Genomic DNA, 8,311 nt, shown 5'->3' on the forward strand with positions numbered 1-8,311 from the left:
GATGCCGCAGAGAATAGTGTGAAGCCTCCACATGCGCTATGTCTCCACGGTAACGCACTCAAAAACCATGTTATAAGATGCGTGGATTGATGTCTCAGAAGCGGATGCAACTGAGATTCGTCCTCCTGCACACAGATTGAGGCGTGTCACTACACCACCATGAGGCCTTAGAGCGCATTGGGAATAGGGCATTCCAAATTGGGGAGAAAAAAAATACAATGTCCCCCAAAATTGGCTCAGGTGGTAGAACGGGTCGGCCACTAATCACAGGGTTGGTGGTTCAATTCCTGGCCCACACGACTCCACATGCCAAAGGGTCCTTGGGCAAGACACTGAACATGCATGGCAGCTCTGCAGTCATTGGTGTGTGAATGTGTGTGTGAATGGGTGAATGAGACGCAGTGTAAAGCGCTTTGAATACCGCTAAGGTTAAAAAGGCGCTATATAATTGCAGACCATTTACCAAATATGTGCTTTACAGATATAAATTCATAAATACATCATATTAACCTCAGCCGTTCTGCCATTTACACCTGTGCTTTTAAGCCAAGAGTTCTGTGGAGGAGATGATATCACAAGTTTAGTCATGCTGTCATGCAACTTTTGCCCATGTGTAGTGTTTTCAAAAGAAGGACCAAAGATTTAGTCACTGAGTTAAAGATTTAATTATTGTCTGAGAACATACTTGCTACTAAATCGGTTGTGATGTGTAATATACAGTAGGTAGATGTTAGGCCTAATATAACATGAAATCAGACAACCCAAACAAGACCCTCACTGATTGATATACAAAGAACAAAAACAAAAATGCCTGTATGGTCCAGAAATGAGACATGTAACAGGTGTTTTATGAGGATATATGAAGTATTCATCTCCACCCTGCAGCTGAATAAATGTATACCTACATTTTGGATATTGAGCAGCTCGTGATTTCCAGACACGTGTATAACTGGGGTTTAACAAAGTTTATTATGTCTCATTTGGCACTTATTCTCTAAAGGCGAATTAATGAGAGAAAATGTGTTTGTTTTTTACAGTGGGAATAAAACTAGCGCTCTGTCCCTTTACGAGAGCACATGCATGTTAAACAGAGTACGCTGCACAGAGACATGGATTTTCAGTCCAATAGAAAGAAACTGTTCTTGTGTTCCAATGTGTGGATTACTAATTTTCACCAACATGTACAAATTTAAAATTTGGGGATTTTGAGCACTGTGAACACGGAATGTGTGGGGACACTTCAAATGTTGCAAAACACGTTAAATCCAACTACGAAATTCATTAAGTGTTTTTATTTACTTCTATTTTCTACACATTGGTAATAGCTGCTGCTAAAGCACATGAAAAGAGTGAGGCCAGTGCTAGGAGAGTGCACTCTGTGTCTGCACGATCTTGTGCGAGCACGCGATCCAGTATATTATGCATTTGCGAATCTTAGCGAGATAAATATACTCGCACTCGCTCCTCGATTAGAAGACTTTGTTCGATGTAATTTTTGTGCTCTCTCGCTTGTTGTTTGCTTGCACTAATGTTATAAATGCAGCACTGGCCCGATTGGGCAAGTGACAGTTCTAGCAACTGGCCCGAATCTCTCTCACACTGGCCCCGGGCCATCGAGCAGTCCTTATTGTCGAGCCCTGACCTGGCAAAGACATTTGGTTCCACTCCGCTGTACATTTAACATTTAATCTGCATGATAAGTTGGATTCTTTTTTTTTTCTTTGCTCCGCTTTCTCCAATTTGGAATGCCCAATGCGCTCTTAAGTCCTCGTGGTGGCATAGTGACTTGCCTCATTCCGGGTGGCAGAGGACGAATCTCAGTTGCCTCCACGTCTGAGACCATCTTATCACGTGGCTTGTTGAGCATGTTACCACGGAGACATAGTGCGTGTGGAGACTCACACTATTCTCTGTCGTATCCACGCTTAACTCAACACACGTCCCACCGAGAGCGAGAACCACACATTATAGTGACCACGAGGAGGTTACCCCATGTGACACTACCCTCCCTAGCAACCAGGCCAATTTGGTTGCTTAGGAGACCTGGCTGGAGTCACTCAGCACACCATGGATTTGAACTCGCGACTCCAGGGGTGGTAGTCAACGTCTTTGATCACTGAGCTACCCAGACCCTGATAACTTGGATTCATAAGGAAATAAATCTTGTGACTGCCCTTCCAACCACTAATTTAATTAGCCAATGTGATTTAGACAAACCCGAAATATAATCCGTTCAATATACAGAATGAGAAGTAAATCAAGCAGATCTACAAGTAACATGAATATCTGACAGTGGGAACTAAAATATACAAACCTGGTGTCAGATAAGGTGAAATATTCAGCTAGCCTATTTAAAACAGGATGTGAGCACCTGCACCCTGACCACAAGCATAGTATACTTCTGAATGACACACGACATCTGGTATTATGTGAGATAAATAACTGAAGGATGTAACACCTACATTTTTCTGTTACACTTACAGTTGAAGTCAGAAGTTTACATATACCTTAACCAACAACATTTAAACATTTTCACAATTCCTGATATTCAAAGAAAACATTCCCTGTCTTAGGTCAGTTAGGATCACTATGTCAGAAATGTCAGAATAATAGTAGAGAGAATGATTTATTTCAGCTTTTATTTCTTTCATCACATTCCCTGTGGTTCAGAAGTTTATATACATTTTGTTAGTATTTGGTAGCGTTGCCTTTAAATTGTTTAACTTGGGTCAAACATTTTGGGTAGCCATCCACAAGCTTCTCTCACAATAAGTTGCTGGAATTTTGGCCCATTCCTTCAGACAGAACTGGTGTAACTGAGGCAGGTTTGAAGGCCTCCTTGCTTGCTTTTTCAGTTCTGCTCACAAATTTTCTATCTGAACTGAGGTCAGGTCTTTGTGATGGCCACTTGACTTTGTTGTCTTTAAGCCATTTTGCCACAACTGGAGGTATGCTTGGGGTCATTGTCAATTTGGAAGGCCCATTTGTGACAGATCATTAACTTCCTGGCTGATGTCTTGAGATGTTGCTTCAATATATGCACATCATTTTCCTTCCTCATGATGCCATCTATTTTGTGAAGTGCACCAGTCCCACCTGCAGCAAAGCACCCCCACAACATGATGCTGCCACCCCATGCTTCATATTTATGATGGTGTTGTTTGGCTTGCAAGCCTCACCCTTTTCCCTCCACACTTAACAAATGGTCATTATGTCATACATTTTTGTTGCATACAACATTTTTCCAAAAAAAATATCTTTGTCCCTATGTGCACTTGCAAACTATGGTCTGGCTTTTTTCATGGTTGTTTTGGAGCAGTGGCTTCTTCCTTGCTGAGCAACCTTTCAGGTTATGTTAATATAGGACTTGTTTTGCTGTGAATATAGATACTTGTCTACCTGTTTCCTCCAGCATCTTCACAAGCTCCTTTGCTGTTGTTCTGGGATTGATTTGCACTTTTCACAACAAACTATGTTCATTTCTGTTCATGGCTAGACAGAATGCGCATCCTTCCTGAGCGGTGTAATGGCTGTGTGGTCCCATGGTGTTTATACTTGTGTACTATTGTTTGTACAGATGAACGAGGTACCTTCAGGAATTTGGAAATTACTCCCAAGGATGAACCAGACTTGTGGAGGTACACACTTTTTTTTTCCTGAAGTCTTGGATGATTTCTTTTGATTTTCCCATGATGTCAAACAAAGAGGCACAGAGTTTGAAGATAGGCCTTAAAATACATCCACAGGTAGACCTCAAATTCAGTACATCTCCTATGAGAAGACAATTGGCTGATTGCCTAAAGGCTGGACATCATTCTTTCTTTAAGGTACCGTTAACTTTGTGTATGTAAACTTCTGACCAATTGGAATTGTAAAATAGTCAATTATAAGTGAAACAATCTGTCTGTAAACAATTGTTGGAAAAATTACTTATGTCATGCACAAAAGTAGATGTCCTAAACGACTTGCCAAAACTATAGTTTGCTAATATGAAATCTGTGGAGTGGTTAAAAATTTGTGTTAATGACTTCAACCTAAAGCTGCGTACACACTGCCAGCGACATCGCGCGAGACAGCGACACCATCCCATTCATTTTCAATGAGAGCACAGCGACTTCCGGCGACACGAGCTGTCGCGACCGTTGGCGACTAGATGTAGGCGTGTCCAGCGACGTGACAAAGTTGAGACAAGTTCAACTTTATTCAAATGAAGAGCGACTTACGGAAGCGACAGAGAAGACGGGAGAGCTCACGTGATCCTTCTCTCTCTTTCTCTCAGCTCCTGCAGTAACGGAAAGATGGATGAAAGGCTAATTCTTGCTGTTAGCAATTTTCCAGTGCTCTATGATAAGTCTCTTCCCACGTACAAGTACATTTTTAAGAAAAATACTGCGTGGAAAGGTTTATCTGAGATCGCGGGGATTTTGTGGACCCAGACAGACCGGCATTTGCGTTTTCGCCGCAGATAAACAGCCGTTAACTTTTTTTTTTTTAAACCTTTATTTATCCAGGAAAAGTCCCATTGAGTTACAGTAACTCTTCTCCCAGGGAGTCCTGGCCAAGATAGGCGGCCAAAAAGTTGCAAAGAAAAAAAAAAATTACAATTACATACAAAATTACATACTACACAACAAATCTCTATACATAGACTATACATATACAAACAAGACATTTTGGATAACTTAAGTAACTACAAACATATAATTTAAAGGGTACCTATTTAAAAACAATTACACCGTTCAGTCAAAGTTGACTTTAAAAGGTTTTTAAAAATATGAATAGATGGAAGTGATTTTAAATTTAAGGTGTTTTGGAGTTCATTCCAGACATTTGGTGCATATGATGAAAAAGCTGTTTTACCAAATTCTGTTTTTGTTGATGGAATAATTAATTATAGCAAACAGCACGCCTTGTTTCTCATTAATCTTTGATATAAAGCATTTTATGTACTGATTCCATTTATATTTAGACTTTTCCCTCCAAAATGTTTGTTTTTAGCAGCAAGAAAAGCGATTCGCTGTCAACAGCAATGGAATGACATCCGTGAATGTCATTTATAAACGTTACTAGGCAACCAGTTGTGGGAACGCCCACTAGCGACTTCACCGACAGCCACTGGCGACCTGCAGCGACAAAGTTGCTGGCAGTGTGTACGCAGCTTGAGTGTATGTAGACTTCAACGTATCTACTTTATACACCAAACCACAAATAAACTTTTCCAATGCTTAAACCGAGATCTTAATTTTCTCTCCATCCCCACGTCATCAAGAATGGGTCACATGTAGAGAGACAGTAGTGATCTGTCCAGTATAAACAACTTTTAAATTACTTTATCTGGACACAATAATGCAAACAAACTACATCAGATAGAATGCAATACATTTTTTTCATGCATGGGTTTGTAGAGGTAGTACCAGTAGTATAAATATGAAAAATAAAATGTAAAAGCAGTGATTTTTCATTTTGAACACATGGGTGTGTATAGGTGGCATGTACACTGGCGACCAATAGTTTGGAATAATGTACAGATTGTGTGGTTTCAGAGGGAAATTTGGTACTTGAATTCACCAAAGCGGCATTCAACTGATCACAAAGTATAGTCAGGACATTACCGATATAAAAAGCATCACCATCACTATTTGAAAAAGTAATTTTTTTATCAAATCTAGAGAGGACCCATTTCCAGCAGCCATCACTCCAACACATTATCCTTGAGTAATCATGATAAATTGCTAATTCGGTTCTAGAAAATAATTTGCCATTATATCAAACACAGTTTAAAGCTATTTGGTTCATTAAATGACGCTTAACATTGTCTTTTTCTTTGTTTTTGAGTTGCCACACTGTGCAATAGACTGGCATGTCTTAAGGTCAATATTAGGTCAAAAATGAGAAAAAAGAAACAGCTTTCTCAAGAAACTCATCAGTCAATCGAGGAATAGCTATACAATGCTTGAAATTGCCAAAAAAACTGAAGATTTCATAAAAAGGTGTACACTACAGTCTTCATAGATAAAGGACAACAGTCTCTAACAAGGACAGAAAGAGATGTGGAAGGTCAGATGTACAACTAAACAAGAGGATAAGTGCATCAGAGTCTCTAGTTTGAGAAATAGACGCCTCACATGTCCTCAGCTGACAGCTTCATTGAATTCTACCCGCTCAACACCAGTTTCATGTACAACAGTAAAGAGAAGACTCATGAGTGCAAGCCTTATGGGAAGAATGGCAAAGAAAAAGCCACTTTTGAAACAGAAAATAAAAAATAAAATGTTAGAAAGGGCAAAGAAACAGACATTGGACAACAGATAATTGGTAGAGAGTGTTATGGATCTTAACCCCATTGAGATTTTGTGGGATCAGCTAGACTGTAAGGTGTGTGAGAAGTGCTCAACAAGACAGCCACATCAATGGTGCTACAGGAAGTATGGGGTGAAATGTCACCTGAGTATCTGGACAAACTGACAGCTAGAATGCCAAGGATATGAAAAGCTGTCATTGCTGCACATGGACGATTTTTTTGGATGAGAAAACTTTGAAATAGTTCAAGAAGTTTTTTTTTTTTCAAATTGTAATAGTAATTTTTCATGTTATGAATGTCCTGACTATACATTGTGATTAGTTGAATGCCACTTTGGTGAATAAAAGTACCAATTTCTTTCCATAAGAGCGAAATCTGTACATGCCAGTGTATAAATGAATTTACATGTATGTGCGTGTATATTGCATTGTATATTGCATTGCACTATACTGTACTTTACTGTACCATGGCCCAGATTAGCATCATGTGAAGCCTTTTAGATGCTTTGTCTGTGACATTATGCGCCATACATCTGGTTGAAGAAGAAAAAAAAAAGTACCTTAAATAAAGCAAGCTACTTTTGGCATGTAACTTGTAGTGTAACTTGCTACTTTCTCATAAGTGTAGCTTGTAGCTTAGCTTAACTCATTTTTTTTTGTTGAGTAGTTAGTAGTTTATTTTGCAAAAAATTGTGAGTAGATTGCCCAACCCTGTATGCATGTTATATTTGAAAACAAAGAAACAATTTAAAAGTGTTAATTTGGTTAATCCCGATTAATTTAAAACGAGCAAAAAAACTTTTTTTTCTCTCTTGAATGTCTCACCAGAGGGAGGAAAAACCCCTGACAGGAAATGCCTCGCGCGCTATAACTAACCTAAATTACTGTAAAAACACTCCGCGAGCGACGATTTAAAATCACAAAAACCAGTCGACTGGAACCGAACGCTGATGCAACCAATACAGAGACTCGAAAAGGAATATTTTTCGAGATAGGGTATCGTTAAAGTGAGAGAAACTTACCCATAATATTGATGTTCATGTGCCGCTTCAAAACCGATCGTCCGTTGGCAGCCCTACATTCCCCTTGATACAACTTCCGCAAAAATCCGCTACGCCAGTGACGTAGAGACGCGGCCCCAGAATGGAGGATGTTTACGCAAAATACGTGTCCCAACTTTGGTGAATACCCAGTCAAATCAATAAATCTCGCGAAATGCAGCACGCACGCACACCTCCCACAATACACGCCTCATAAATAGAGATAAATAAATACGTTTTTTAATTCATAAATAGTTTGACCTATCTGTTCAGCAGTATAAAGAAGTTTATCGCTGGTCGGCCTTGGTCAACACTAATTATATTAATGATATTTAACGCTGTATTGGACTCATTATGAAAAAATTATACTAAATTATTCAATTTTCTTGCATAAAAAGACATTAATAAATTAATAATAAAAAAGGTCAACCAAAAAATTGTTCACATATAGACAGTCCTATATGTATGCCCAACATATCACACACAAAACTCGTGGGCCGTGTCTCCATCCTATGTAGAGCCTATTCATTAAACAGGGTGTACGGGAACCCACACCGGGTTCCCAGGGGGTTCGAGAAAAAAAGAGAGAGAGGGAGAGAGAGAGAATAAATAGAAAACTGTCAACATTATTTTAAATGATTATCATTTTATTCTAAAAATGTTGGATTAATCACAATTATTTCATTCAGAAAATGTTTTTCTTTGGGTTTGTACATCTAACATTACTATAATAGAAAAAAAAACGGTCTAATTGACACTGTCAATTAATAAAAAAGTAAATAATTTCCACGTAAAATATAAACAATTAATTTTACTTTAGTACAATGGTACTAAAAGAGAGTTATTTTAATTTTACAAAAAACATTTCTTTGTAATAGCATGTTTGATATTTTTCTCAAACTAGGGTTCCCTCGCAAGGGGATCATCATAGTTAGGGGTCTTTGGCGTCCTGGTTTACAGCAAAAGAAATT

This window comes from Xyrauchen texanus, chromosome 17, assembly GCF_025860055.1.
Source record: "Xyrauchen texanus isolate HMW12.3.18 chromosome 17, RBS_HiC_50CHRs, whole genome shotgun sequence".
In the NCBI taxonomy this organism is placed as follows: domain Eukaryota; kingdom Metazoa; phylum Chordata; class Actinopteri; order Cypriniformes; family Catostomidae; genus Xyrauchen; species Xyrauchen texanus.